We start from the raw sequence: 16,549 nt of genomic DNA, 5'->3' as shown, positions 1-16,549 counted from the left end.
ATTTGAATCATCAAAATGACAATCGGCAAAACAAGTAGTGAATAAATCTCATGTTGTTGGTTCAAGTTACTTAACAATAGATTGAGATTCATATCCAACATATATTTCCATCCTCCTTTGAGGATCTATCTTAGTGTGTTGTGGTAGAGAAATTGGAACATACACCACACTTCCAAAAATTCTTAGATGAGAAATATTATATTCTTTACCAAAAACTAATTGTAAAAGGGAAAAGGTGTGGTAACTCGTTGGTCTGATGCGAATCAATAATAAAACATGCAAAATTGCATGTCCCCAAGAAGAAATTAGGAGTTCGCATCTCATAATAAGTGGTCTTGTAGTTAATTTTATACATTTAATAAATGATTTTGCAAGTCCATTTTGTGTATGAACATATGCCATTGGGTGTTCAATGTCAATTTCAATAGATATACAATACTCATTAAATGCTTGAGATGAAAATTTTGCAGCATTATCAAGACATATTTTCTTGACATGATAATCGGAGAAATGAGCTCTTATTCGAATTAGTTGAGCTAGAAATCTAACAAATGCCTGGTTACGAGTTGACAACAAACAAACATGTGATCATCTAGTTGATGCATCAATTAAAACCATAAAATATCTAAATGGTCCACATGATGGGTGTATTGGACCACGAATATCACCATGTATACGCTCTAAAAAACTGATAGATTCATTTCCAGTTTTTGTTGATGATGACCGAATTATCGACTTCCGTTACGAGTAAGACTTGCATGAGAACTTATTTGGTTGAATAATTTCCCGACTCATTAATTGATGACTGCATGAATTTTGAATTATTTTCGCATCATTATATAACCGGAATGGCCCAACCGGTCATGCCAAATTAAAAATTAATCATTATTTATAAACTTCTGGTTTACAGTTATATGTGTTTCAATTGTACTAATATAAGTGTAGTACAAGCTAGAGGATAAAGCCGATAGCTTTTCCATTGCACATTTTGTGTCAGAATTATGTTTTGTAATACAAAGATATTCAATACCTCCATTATCTCATATTTCAATATGGTATCCGTTTAGGCAAATATCTTTGAAACTTAATAAATTTATATGAGACTTGGGGAATATAATGCATTATCAATGTGCAATATTATTCCTCCATGTAACAACATATTTTCTCCTCCGAAGCTTTCAATTATTTTCGAGGTGTCATATATAATACTGACATCAATGTTTCAATTAAATTAGAGAAATATCTTTTATTATTGAGAATTGTGTGAATTGTTGCACTATCAATAAGACACATATTTTCATTACTGGTGCTAGTGCCAATATTCATTCTAAAAACAATAATAATTTTTAACGAAAATTTGTAAGCGCACTTTAAAGACACAAGTTATTTAAACAATAAATTATGTAAACAAACAAGTAGAAAACACACTTTATTATTATTAGAAAAGAAAATTCAAAACACCCATAAAAAGAAAATTCAAAATGTACATAAAAGAAATTTCCATAAATTTTATTTCTTGATACTTCTATCTCCAATAAGGTGATCAATTCTTCCATCTAGATCATAAAAAAAATCCACAATATCTAAATGGATAACATCCATATTATCATAATTTGGATCATCATTTTTATTAGCAAAGTGAGTCTCAATCCCTTTTTTAGTTTTTAGTGATTTTGGATAAAGATCAATAAGGTACTTAGGAGTACAACAAGTGTGACCCTAATAACCTTTTTCTCCACAAAGATAGTAAGTATTTTCATTGGTTTTGCTACTCAGACCCCCCTTTTCATTCTTTTCAATATTTTTCCGCTTCTGGTGGAAAGACGTGTTCTTATGATTACCATTGCGACCATGAGCATAATTATGACCATGACCATGACCACGTGTGCATGAACGACCGTGACCATAATTTTTCCCATAGTGATCGTGCCTTGCTACACTCACTTCTGGGAATAAAGTTGTACCAATGGGACGATCCTCGTGATTTTTCATCAATAGTTCATTATTTCACATAGTCTTAGTTTAGAAGTTATTCTAAACATTGCATAATTATAATTACTTACACTTTTAAAATCCTGCAAACGTATATGCATCCAATTATATCGAGCTTTTTGTAGGATAATAGTTTTTTGATGATCATATCTATCTTTTAAATATTTCAACAGGATATGTGGGTCAATTACGGTAAGATATTCATTTTTAAGGTCCTCATGAAGGTGACGACTGTCGCGCCGCAAAAAATACCTGAGCGCATTGCACACTCAAAGATATAATAGAGTCACCATCAAACTTTATTTATTCCAAAAGGAAAGGGAAAATATCGATAAAACCCAAGGAAAAGAAAAAAAGGGTAAGGAAGTCGGTTATGCAAGGGAAAGGTATTAGCACCCCTCCAATCCGTTGTAATCAATAGGAATCATTTTGATTGTTCTTTGCGCGAATGAGTATTATTATCTAAAGGTTACTTGCAAATGATAAATGGAAAAAACTAAGTTTAAATAACTAATGTGTTCGCCAAGGATTCGAACCCTCGTGCATACGTATTCTCATAATATAATGAGAAAATAGAGCTTTGTAGTTTGTGGTAGAAAATACGGATATGTTGGTTGCTTCTAGGGAATAGTTACAATCATATCCTAGAAGTGTGTAAACGTTAGTTAATTCTGATCCTTGTTCGGATGCTCTAAGCTTTTAGTTTGACTGCTAAAGATTGGATTATAATAGTTCTTGTATGAAAAGAAAGAAAATATTTGAAAAAGGTTTGTGTGATAAAAGAAAAAGAAAGAGTTGTTTAAATTGAATTAAAAAATAAAGAGTTGCTTGAATTGAAAGTGTTGTTGGGATGTTGTGAAAGTATTTTTTGAACCAGGAGTGTGCTGTTTGAATCCATAGAACATGTGTATCGGAACCAAAGAGTGTGGCATTTAACCAATAAATAGTGATTAGCTAATGCAGAAGGGGGTGTGTTAACCAATAAGTGGTGATTAACCCATGAATGAGAATGTGGTATTTTAACCGATATATTGTGATTAACCAATGCATAAGAGGTATGTTAACCAAAAAGTGGTGATTAACCCATGAATGAGAATACGGTATTTTAACCGATAGACGGTGATTAACAAATGTAGAAAGGGTATGTTATCTAAGAAGTGGTGATTAACCCATGAATGTGAATGTGGTATTTTAACCGATAGGCAGTGATTAACCAATTCATAAAGGGTATGTTAACCAAGAAGTGGTGATTAACCCATGGAAATACGTTTGGTTCAGAGATGGGTATTTTAACCATAAGAATGTGATTAACCCAAATAGAGGTATTTTAACCAAGAAAAGGTGATTAACACAAAGGGAGGTATTTTAACCAAGAGAATGTGATTAACCTCAACAGTGTATAGGTGTCAAAAGGTATTGTATTTGGTCCAAAGAGAACAATATTGTTGATGTTGATCGTTGAAGTGATGTCTGTGGGGATGACAACTTGAAAGCTATTTCATTTGAATTGCGTTAAAGTCTATAAATGGAGACGAATATTATGAATAATTGGGGCCTACGTCGCGTACTCAAATATACTCAGAACAGGGTTAGGGATAATCCCCCACATTCTTCTCCGTTGATTAAGGCTCGTGGCACACAATTCGTATCATAACTGGAAAGTGTCTAAAGGAAGAGTCTTTGTTTTGAAGAGGCAAGATGTGCTTAAATGGATGAAGCTCAACACGATCAAGTCTTATGTCCTTTTATCTCCAAGATCTTAAATGAGAATTTTGACTTGAGATTGACTTGATGGCTCAGGTGCAATGCAAGTATAAAAATCTAATTCACTAAAGTGATCAAGGGACTTATGATCACTTGAATGAATATGCATCCTAAAGCGAGCATACAAATGTTTTGAAAGGAGTGACTAAGTAGTCCTAAATTACAATCTAATTAATTGATCAAAAATAAATTTGATCAACTAATCAAATCTATAAAGGGGATCAAGCTAAAAATTAAGTTAAAAATTGATTGAGATTAAGATATCATGAAGAAAAGGTGAAAGAAAGTAAAGTGTCAAAATTAATACTAACATGTAATGTTAATCCTAATCTACTTGCTAATTAGTAATTTTAATGCTAACCTAAAAAATTAAATCTACTTTAGAATTACTAAACCTGATTAATTTTATTGACCTAATTACCAATTAAACGTATTTTTAATGTATTAAAAAAAGAGTATGTTAAAAAAATGAATGAGAAAAGAGTTAAATTATGTGGGTGTTAGGAGTGAACAAGTGGTGTAATTAGTGAAAGAATGTTGGGCCTGAAGCTTGAGGCCCATGGTCACTTATCGTTGGTTTTTTTTTTTAGAATAGGGGTGTAAGTTGATAGTGGGCATGGATTTGAGGATGGGCGCAAGCCCATGTATGATATGGCCCAAGGTCACTTTATTGTTTGGCTTGATTCATAATTGGGTGCTTTGTTCAACCTTATACCAAATCCTTCTAGCTCTTTCTCCAAAATGGCACTTCATAACATTCCAAGACATCCAGGATGCTGCCACATCATAATGGCAAAAAGCAATCATCTATTCTAAGATGATGGAATTTGTCATAGAAGTGTCATTGGCCACAAAAACTGTCTGGGTCGCCTGCTAGACCTTGGTCCATGATGCTTGACAACCCCAATTCAGGATACAATAAAGGAACTGCACATCATCTCTACTCAAAACCTCTCAATATTATTCCTTAACTTGTCTTGTTATTTCAATATGAAGGTTGCTAGAAAAAATATGCGGCGATGGTAATGGTGGGACTTGGGGTAGAGTATTTGATTCAGATTCGGGTCGGTTCATCACTGAATCGTGGTCATGTCTCAATTCTGGTTTGGATTGCGGTCTCGACTCGGTTTGTGCTTCGGTTCTAAAGTGGTTACAAATGAGTGTTTATGAAAAACAATGGTAGGATGAGCAGAAAGTTAGTGTCTCCAATGTTAATGTATGAAATCTTAACTACCATGTAACTAAATATGCTATATTATGCTAAAGTCAATTCCTATTGATTAGTACCTCTTGGTGGCAATTTGTCAAACATCTACTATGCTACAAAAGTTCATTGTCAAGGAGTTGGAAAAATTGTATATGTGCATAACTACCCACTTGAAAATGGTTTAACCACTTAAGATTGAAGGAGATTTATGAAGTTGTGGTTGCTAAAAATAACACACTTGAAAGTCTCTAGTTAGTGCTTGGGGACTTATGTTCAAGAACTTTGCGCGTTTGGTAAATTGCCTCAATCAATTTTATTTTTTCTTTGACTTTAAAATAAGTGATTATTCTAATAAGCTATGTACTATGTCTAAACTCTATACTAATGCAATGCCTAATCTAATGCTATGTTAGACTATGTTAGAAATTATACTATGTTGATTTTTATCCTACTTGAATTTGGAATTTTTTTTGTTTGTTTATGGTTTAAAGGGAGTTTTGGATATGGACATGAATCAATTTGGATTTGTTGGTTTGCTAAGGATATGAATAATTATAAGACTGTTTTGGATCATGAATAGTCTATTAGTATCGAAATTCATTAATTCTCTTAATGGTACATGATTAAATTAGAAAAAAGGAGGAGGAGGAGGAGGAGGAAAGAACCACAATTGTCGCATTCATAAAAAAACAAGACAAAGAAATCCGAAAAACTTCAAAGTATGCTCTCTTAATCCAATTCATTTGCTTGATCATTATGGTTGAATATAAATAATGAATGTAGAAAATGAATCTTTAATATATAATATTATTGAATCTTGATGAACTCTGAATGATGATTGTTGATGATAATGCTTGAATTGATGAACTTTGGATGATAATTGTTGATGATAATGTTTGAATTGTTGAATGCTTGCTTGATTGATGATTTGTTGAAATTGGATTGAGGCTAAGTTCCACCAAATTTAAAACTTCAATGTGAAGTTCTAGATGGTGATGAATATGAACTTTGGTGATGGTGAGAGAGTGAAGAAAAAAGAGAGAAATTGAGAAAAAAGGTGGGGAAACGATTAAAGGGATTAAGGGTTAATTTGATAATTGAATGGTTTGTGGATGCATAGGTAGTTAGAGACAAATGGTGCTTGGATTTTTCACACAACCAAATTGGAATGTAAGGAAAAGTCACTAGTAATTAACTTGAATTTTAATGCTTTTGCCTTTGGTTTTTCACCACTTTTGCCTTGAATTTTTGGTAAATTAACTCATGACTTTAAGTGAATTTAGGAAGTGATTTTGTGTTGAAAATAAGCATTTTTGAATGGTGTAAATGCATGGATCAAATTTTGATTTTTTGGGCTTGAAACAATGTTGGAAATTGTTGAAAAAAACAAGTATTGAATTTTCTACATAGTGCATAATTTTTCTAAGTTTCCTTGAGTTTTTCATGACTTTTCCGTGACTTTCGGATAAGTTAACTTCATGATATGAATGTTTAACTTGATTCTCCTTTTTCCTTGTAGCAAAGTGAATATTTTGATGGAAGAATCAACTTAAAGCAACGTTGAAAAGTGGAGAGCAAGCCATGGAAGTGAAGTTTGATGGAAGATAAAATTTGTTGGAAATTAGCACTTGACATAATCATGACACAAGTCATTTGTGATTAATGATGATGAATCCCTTGATCAAATACTTGTAGAACAGGTTTACGAAAGTCCAGGAGTCAAAATCGAGTCAATGGTCGAAAATTGACCAAAAGTCAACCATTGACCAAAAAGTCAACTATTTGACCAAAAAGTTAAATGTACCCAAAGATGTAACTTTTTTTATCCTCTTTTCTTGTAATCTATTATTTTGATTTGTATCTCAAGAAATATGCATTATACCATGAGTTTTTAATAAATGGATGAAATCTTCCTTTTATTCCAACTTTGTTATTTTCTTTGAATCCAAGCAATCATCTGAATTAAATAACAATCATTTCAATCTCCCAGTTGACCATGAAAAGAGATGATCCGCATCACAAGTAATATGAGAAATAAATCAGAATAATTATCACATAATATCCTCCTCAAAAATCCACTTAAACCAAATAAATTCACTATTGCCGAACTTTTGGCCAAAATTTGTTACAATATGCGAATGTCGATGAATGACCTAAATGCATGGCCAAATACACAAATGTATGAAAATGAACAAAACCATAAGGCAAATTAATTAAATGAGGAGGTAGGAAAAATTTTGGGGTATGACAACGACGAAGGAATATCATGACTTTTGCCTTTTGTTGATCAGATGATGTATTTCCTTCTTTAATAGTGTCGTTGTGATCTTCTGTGTTTAAATGAATTTTAGCGTCTAAAACCCATGTCAAATAGTTCTTTCCCGAAATATCAAGAGTCCTAAAATCCAATTTCGTAAGGTTTAACATACTTGGTTCTATTATAAATTAAAAATAATAAAAATTAGATAAAATATTAAGTATTAGACTTTCGGATGAGTTAACTTCATGATATGAATGTTTAACTTGATCCTCCTTTTTCCTTGTAGCAAAGTGAATATTTTGATGGAAGAATCAACTTACAGCAACGTTGAAAAGTGGAGAGCAAGCCATGGAAGTGAAGTTTGATGGAAGATAAAATTTGTTGGAAATTAGCACTTGACATAATCATGAAACAAGTCATTTGTGATTAATGATGATGAATCCCTTGATCAAATACTTGTAGAACAGGTTTACGAAAGTCCAGGAGTCAAAATCGAGTCAATGGTCGACAATTGACCAAAAGTCAACCATTGACCAAAAAGTCAACTATTTGACCAAAAAGTTAAATGTACCCAAAGATGTAACTTTTTTTATCCTCTTTTCTTGTAATCTATTATTTTGATTTGTATCTCAAGAAATATGCGTTATACCATGAGTTTTCAATAAATGGATGAAATCTTCCTTTTATTCCAACTTTGTTAGTTTCTTTGAATCCAAGCAATCATCTGAATTAAATAACAATCATTTCAATCTCCCAGTTGACCAAGAAAAGAGATGATCCGCATCACAAGTAATATGAGAAATAAATCAGAATAATTATCACATAATATCCTCCTCGAAAATCCACTTAAACCAAATAAATTCATTATTGCCGAACTTTTGGCCAAAATTTGTTACAATATGCGAATGTCGATGAATGACCTAAATGCATGGCCAAATACAGAAATGTATGAAAATGAACAAAACCATAAGGCAAATTAATTAAATGAGGAGGTAGGAAAAATTTTGGGGTATGACAAAGACGAAGGAATATCATGACTTTTGTCTTTTGTTGATCAGATGATGTATTTCCTTCTTTAATAATGTCGTTGTGATCTTCTGTGTTTAAATGAATTTTAGCGTCTAAAACCCATGTCAAATAGTTCTTTCCCGAAATATCAAGAGTCCTAAAATCCAATTTCGTAAGGTTTAACATACTTGGTTTTATTATAAATTAAAAATAATAAAAATTAGATAAAATTTTAAGTATTAGACTTTCGGATGAGTTAACTTCATGATATGAATGTTTAACTTGATCCTCCTTTTTCCTTGTAGCAAAGTGAATATTTTGATGGAAGAATCAACTTACAGCAACGTTGAAAAGTGGAGAGCAAGCCATGGAAGTGAAGTTTGATGGAAGATAAAATTTGTTGAAAATTGGCACTTGACATAATCATGACACAAGTCATTTGTGATTAATGATGATGAATCCCTTGATCAAATACTTGTAGAACAGGTTTACGAAAGTCCGGGAATCAAAATCGAGTCAATGGTCGACAATTGATCAAAAGTCAACCATTGACCAAAAAGTCAACTATTTGACCAAAAAGTTAAATGTACCCAAAGATGTAACTTTTTTTATCCTCTTTTCTTGTAATCTATTATTTTGATTTGTTCCTTTTTAATTGTCACTTGAAAAGTTCAATGTAGTATTATTTGAGCTTTTGCCAAAATTACCCTTAAATAATTATTACATTGAGAGAAAAAGTAAAATAAATATAATAAATAATTAAGAATATTATAGATAAAAGGAGAATTGTTGTTGAAAAAGTAACAATAATCATTAGTTTTCTTGATAAAAAATTAAAAAATAATACTTAAAAAGGATCGGAGGGAGCAAATATTATAATGAGATATTCAATGTAGAAAAAAAACTTTATAAAATATATGTGTGAAAACACTTTTAGTTGAATTTATTAAAAAAAATTATAACATACCATTATAAATAATCAATAAAAAATTCATAAATTACTAATTAATATATATACAAACAATATGTAGCTTTTGAAACTCTAGATACAAATTTGAATCATTAATGCTAATTATTTAATTTTTATACCCTTTATTCTTTTGACAGAATGGTTACTATAAGATTTTTTTTTTAAAATAACTATGTTTTTAAAAAAAAACGAAAATAACCAACTTACCATGGTTAATTGGCGCACCCCCCAAAAAATAAGAGGAGGATGCATTGGGCCTCATGAAGAGGCATCAATAGAGCTGGCGCCTATGTGTGTTTCTTTTGAAAATAAAATTTAATTTTGCAACCAACAAGAATTGAATACACAACCTTTGGATCAATAGTTAAACATGTTACCATTACACCACAGACCCTTCATGTTAATTTGTTTCATCATATATTTAATGAGCCATTGTTCTTAGATCATAAGAGAAAGACACTAAATTTTTATTTTAAATTTTAATATCTTAAATATATTAATTATATTCTTCAATATTTATATAATTTATTTATAATCAATATAAATTGCTATTTCCATTTTAAATTATATGTTACTCCTATTTTGTAAAATATTTTGTTTTATATTTTAAGTTGTTTTGCAATATAAATTAAATATTAATAAGTTTTTCTTATCATACTATCTACTATTTATATTATTCTTTTATTTCATCATCTTTTCATATCATTAATAAATGATATATAATTTATTTTTTATAAAATTAATTATAATCTAAATTTGTGTGAAATATCATAAAGAAATTATTATTTAGGACGAAGAAAGTATCTCATTTAAGTTATGCACGATTTTTAAAAAATGATTGATAGTATTTATTTTATTATTAAAATAAATCTGATTTATTATAATGTTTTATTTTTAAAAAATATATTGTTCTTTTTTCATTTTATTAAATTTTATCTCTATTCTTTAATTTTTAAAAATATTATATATTAATATATTCAAATTAATATTCAATTATTTTGTGTTTTATTTTATAATGTATTTATATTTTATTAATCTTTTATATATTAAATATTTAAGTATTATTTTATGAGATTAATTGAAATACACTGACAGTGTAAAAGGATTTTACACCGTCAGTTAATTATAGACATTGGATATTAAAAGAAGTTTGACTTTTATTTTAAAAATCTATAAAGTAATACAAACGGGTGATGGTGATGAACCGACGGTATTAATTGAAATACACTGACAGTGTAAAAGGGTTTTACACCGTCAGTTAATTATAGACATTGAATATTAAAAGAAGTTTGACTTTTATTTTAAAAATCTATAAAGTAATACAAATGGGTGATGGTGATGAACCGACGGTGTAAAACTTTTTACACTGACAGTGTATAGTAATTAATCTCTTATTTTATATAACTTAGACATGTATTAATATATTATATTATTTATAAAAAGTAATATAATATTTAAAAATATATTATATTTAAAATAATATAATTTTTCAATTGTATTTATAATAAATATTATGAAGTTTTATTTGAATTTTTGTGTAAAAATTAATATAAAAAATAATATGTTTAAGGTTGAAGAATTCAAAAAATTTAAAGAGGGGTAATAATTTTTAAACGCATAATACAATGTAAACAACCCTATAAAATCCAAGATAGTTTGAATTGGTGTATTTAATATCGAATAACTTATGTTTGATGTATTTAATATCGAATAATCCATTTTTGATGTATTTAATATCGAATAACCCGTTTTATCAGCTATACATACTCGGTCGAAAGGTGTTGGATAGTTTTATATTGATTATAAATAAATCATATAAATATTGAAGAATATAATTCATATATTTAAGATATTAAAATTTAAAATAAAAATTTAGTGACTTTCTCTTATGATCTAAGAACAATGACTCATTAAATATATGATGAAACAAATTAACATGAAGGGTCTTTGGTGCAATGGTAACGTGTTTCACTATTGATCCAGCTGTATAGGCGCCTCCTCTATGAGGGCCACAAGCATTGGCGACTCTTCATGAGGCCCAAATGTGCGTCAATGCATCTGGCGCCTCCTCTTATTTTTTTGGGAGTGCGCCAACTCCCCCGGCGCATCCTCCCCCAAATATGGTTATTTTGGCAAAAAAATTAAAAAGTTGGTTATTTTCGTATTTTTTTTAAAAACATGGTTATTTAAAAAAAAAATCTTACTATAAGGATTTGCAAATTCCAATATTCTTAAATAAAACAATAGTAAAGTGGATTACTCTTAAAATTATCTACTAAAAAATGCCAAATTAGTAACAAAATGCATCATGAATTTTCCTTTTAATTGTTATCTGATCTAAAATCTAAATTGATAACTCGATAAAAATCATGAAACAATAATACTTCAAACAAATTTCATTCTTTTGACACAATGATAAATATAAAAATTCGTAAATTTTGATATTTTAAAATAAAAACCTTACACATCCCATAAATACTCTAGAGTATCCACCTTAACTAAAAAAAATTCCAACTTCCTTCCTTATTGAGAAACAAAAAATTTCCTGCTCTATCTTAAAAAAAATAGTAAATAGAGCGTTATAAGTTCTTCAAGAACTATACAGTGTTATTTTGTTATCCTTAGGGGATGCTTTATAATTTCTTCAAGAAATTAGAATATTTTATAAATTCTTCAGAAACTGTATAATATTATTTTGCTATCCTTCAGGGATGTTTTATAAGTTCTTCAGGAACTTATATAAATATTCTTTTTCTATCCTTCGGGACGCTCGATAATCATCATTAATTTTCTTTTTCCTTTTCTAATCAATATATTATAAATAACATATTGAAAATATATATTATAAAAAGAAGAAGAAATAATGTTACCTTACAACGCCAAAAGATCCTTTCAAGTTTTGGAGCTTCATGCTTATAATGTGTTATAAAATAAACAGAAAAAAGATAAACATTTAGAGATAAAGAGGAGAATTGTTCATTTTCTTATTTCATTTGTGTAATCGTATATAATAAGATTGGTCATATTTATAGGACATCATATAGACATTATCGACAATATCTATTATTTTTAAACAAATGAGTTTCTCATTATTAACTAAATTAGAAACTTGCATGAGTAAGTCTCAACACACAGATCATTGTCTTGAATCCTTCTTTTATAAACAGCTAGATTTTTTTTTTAATTATTTTTAAAAAAAAATCCCAAAGCGGTTGTCTTAGATAAACATATGAGTAGTAGAATTTTGTCATTGTTCTATCTTGGAATTAGAATTTTCATTGGATTGATGAAGATGGACTCCAAATACGATGATGTTGATCTCCGATACGGTGGTACATGATTTGACTTACACAGTTTTCACTCTAATGCCCAAGTCTTAGATCGTCTTAGATAAATATGCAAGTAGTGGAATTTGGTAATTATTATGTCTTCGAACCAAAATTATGATTGATTGATGATGATGTACTATGAACACGATGGTGCTGATCTTCAATAAGGTAGTGTGGGGTTGGACCTGCAGGGTTAGCACTCTAATACCCAAGCCAGTTACAAAGGTCAAAATGAGTGAAGTGAAATTATGATATCAGAAAAATGTACCTTGAATTTCATCTATGTTGATTATATACGCTAGATAAGTTTGAATGGGCCTTGCACGGTTAGGGTAGATATATGGATTTCATCTGTATTGGGCCTTTGGCTAGTTCTGAATAGTTGCCCCCAAAACTTGATGAGTGATTTACCAGTCAAGGAGTATTTCAAATTTACGATCGACATCTCGTTACCAAAGTCAATCGTAGGGAGAAGTAAGAAGGTCATGAGGAATTTTGCAGAAGTAGTGGGGAACAAGATGTGGAACCATATTTTGCAGGTTAGGGAAGCTTTAATGATTAATATGATTTTGATGATGACAACTAAAGTTTAAGTAAGCTTTAATGATGATTATGCTTTTGATGATGGCAACTAAAGGGAAGTATAAAGCGGTTAAAGATGCAAGCAAGACTAAGTAGGATTTGATGATCACTTCAAACATCCTATATGATGGCACCTAAATGAAATATATCTCAAGCCTCATCTCCAAGTAAAGTTCAAGTCTTAAAGTGTGTGAAATTTTTCCATGTCCCGTATGAGTGAACGATATTATAAAAGCAAAAGAGCATTTTCATAAAGTCATACGGCTAAGTCACACACACACACACACACACACACACACACACACACACACACACACACACACACACACACACACACAAATACACACACATACACAAACACATACACAAACACAATAAAAACATGTTTTTAAACCTATTTTCTTAAAGAATTATTACTAAAAATGTTTTGAAGTTGTGTCTGTTGAATCAAGAACTGTTTGAACAATTTGGATAAAATTCATATTGTTCAATTGATTGACACCTATACATAATCGATTGGATCCGTATGAAAATTGTCCTTAATTGTTTAGGACAGAGTCTTGATGAACAAAAACGACTATATATCCTTTCCTTCCTTTTTAAACAACCTAAATGATTAATTTGTGGCCTTTCAATCGATTGGCACATTAATTTTTCCCCAAGAAACTTTCCATTTTGTGCCTTCCTGTAACCTATAAATAGATGACATTTCCTTCATATTTTCACATCCTGAATTATGAGCTTTCATATCTCACTCCTCACTATCTAAAAATATATTCTCACTTTTCATTAAATTAGAAATTTAGTCGTAGTGCTTTCGAGAGTGGTCTTTATGAGTGATGCATTTTGTAATTTTGGAAAGGTAGTAATATAAATTCATTAAGGAATATTTTTACCTTGGTTAAATACTTTATCCAATTAGGGATTTTTTTGGGCCCAAAGCTAAACTCTGTAAAAGCTTTGATTTGGGGATTTAGTTACTAAGACATTTGTTTGGTTTGAAAGCTCAACCTTTTTAAAAGCTTTCTTCAATTCGAGATCATCCCGGTATAAAATCTCACATTAGTTTATGGTTATCCTGGTAAAAACCTCGATTTGGTTTGTAAGCTCAACCCGATTAAAAGATGTTAAGGATTGAGATACGTCTGATATAAAATCTCATAGGTTTGTGGTCAGTCCGTCAAAACCTCAATTCAGTTCATGAGTTCAACCTGGATTAAGATCTCACCCAGGTTCGAGATCAGGCCATATAAAATCTCGGTTTATCTTGGGGTGTAACCGCTTCAAGTGGATGTTTGGAAATAAGACTCACTACTTCTCTCCGTGTTTGTTTTTGGTTTGAAGTTAGCCAAAAACTTCATTTTACTTGTATAAGGGGGTTCGAGAGTTTAACCTACTAAAAATATTTAAGATTTAGTGTATACTTTGAAGAACAAATCCTCGAGAGAGGATTAGGTCTTTTTTGTTTTTGACTGAACCTCTATAATTCCTGATGTTATCTCTCTATCCCTTAACTCTTTCATTTCCGCATTTTATTTTTGCTGCTTATTTCTAAAATCTTTTGAAATGATTTTAAACTCTGAAAGTGATCCAATTTTTTTTTCAAACTATTGTTTTTCTGAAACCCATAATTCACCCGCTCCTGTGTGTGAAGTCATATGTCCAACACAAGCACATTAGATGCGCTTCCCATCAATAATACTTTTCGCCAAATTTCCAGGCACATGAATTTAGGCTTGCAAGTTAGGGTGTAACGTTCTTCTCTAGGAAATTTGAGTGCACTTGAGTTTGCTTGTATTCTTAAGGTGAAATCTGACTGTAATTTTTAGCTTTAAGTTTCCTCTTTTATTTGACCTTCTACTCGCTTTCCTCTATATAAGGGTTTCCTGGATTTTTGGGACAATGTTTTTTCCATTCTTGAGAATCAACATCTCTTTTGCAAGAGCCTTCATCTTCTTTGGAATAAACTTTCCCTATTTTGCATTTAGTCTCTAACCTCTTCGCCATATTCCATTCTCTTCATGTACCCTTCTTATCAAGAGCTTATTTCTTTATACCCAGTCTTTATTTTTGCCATGGCTCATATAAATGAACCCCTTATAAATCTGTCTAGTGATTTTGGAAATAATGTTTCCTCCCATTTAGTTAAAACAAAAACCCCTGCTAATTTGTATTCCCATATTTTAGTTAATAATCACTTTGTTCCCGTCATTATATATGTGTCTGATATTTCTGAGTCGAAGAGGTTCTCTAGCAGTTCTCCTGATAGAGAAACTTCCCTTGATGAATCTTTCTTCGATGATTTCATTTATGACGATAATGCTAAAAGTGATCATGTAATCAATTTTGCGTTTAACATGATGGTTCTAGCTTTATGATGATTCTGTAATCTTTCTTTTGTTGATCAGTCTTCATTCTTCTTTCCACATTGTTACCACTGACATCTACAGGATGAATGTAGCCATCAACTACCATATCCCATAGATCTACATCATGACCAAGAAAAAATCTTTATATTATATCTTTCTACTAGTCAAAATTTTCTCCATCAAAGACTGGGGGTTTTGTGCTATAGTGGTATATTTCATTATTACTTGCGGCCGCAACTGGTGGATGAATTCTTATCATAGTGTTTCATAAGTCTGGGTCTTTATCTGACACAACGAAGTTTTTGATACACAATCAATACCAGAATCGGAGCTCTGATGCCAATTGAAGGTAATTGTAACACAAGAAATTGGGGATTGAATTGGGTTTCAAGAAATAAAACTTTTGCAAACCAGAGATACAAATAGAAAACTAAGATAAAAAATAATGAACACAATTATTTTGATCCTAGTTCACTGTCAAAAAGCTACCTCGAGTCCATCCGCCAAGGTGATTTCACATTATCACAAGGACTTAACCCATTATAATCAAACTTGATTACAACACAAAGATCAACTGTCAATATCTTCTTGAGTAATTCTGACTAAAACCTAGTCACTAAAGGAAATACAATCTCAAAGATTGAGATACAAAGTGTGTTCACAAAATCCTTCTAAGAAAGCATAATATACAAATGAATTACAAGTATATCGCACAAAATATATTCTATGAAGAGTATGAACAAAAGTTCCTTGTGTGTATTTTTTTCTCTCAAATATTTCACAAAATGCACTATTCACATATATGATAATCTCTTAGAGTGTAACATTGTTTCATTCTTTCAAGTCTTCTTTATATAGGCAATGAAGAGATATGTTGGAGGATAAAATTAGAATACTAAAATGCAACTGTATCCTTGTATAATGGTGTGTGAAAATGGGAGACAAAATGGTACAATAGTACATTCATTAGCCCACAAAATCAAGATCGTGGAAGGAATATTTGATCTTGTATTGTGTACTATTTTCTCACGTAAAACCTTTTTTATCTTATCTTCAATATTTAGGGGC

Source organism: Lathyrus oleraceus, chromosome 4 (assembly GCF_024323335.1).
Source record: "Lathyrus oleraceus cultivar Zhongwan6 chromosome 4, CAAS_Psat_ZW6_1.0, whole genome shotgun sequence".
In the NCBI taxonomy this organism is placed as follows: domain Eukaryota; kingdom Viridiplantae; phylum Streptophyta; class Magnoliopsida; order Fabales; family Fabaceae; genus Lathyrus; species Lathyrus oleraceus.
This window is presented reverse-complemented; position numbering follows the sequence as displayed.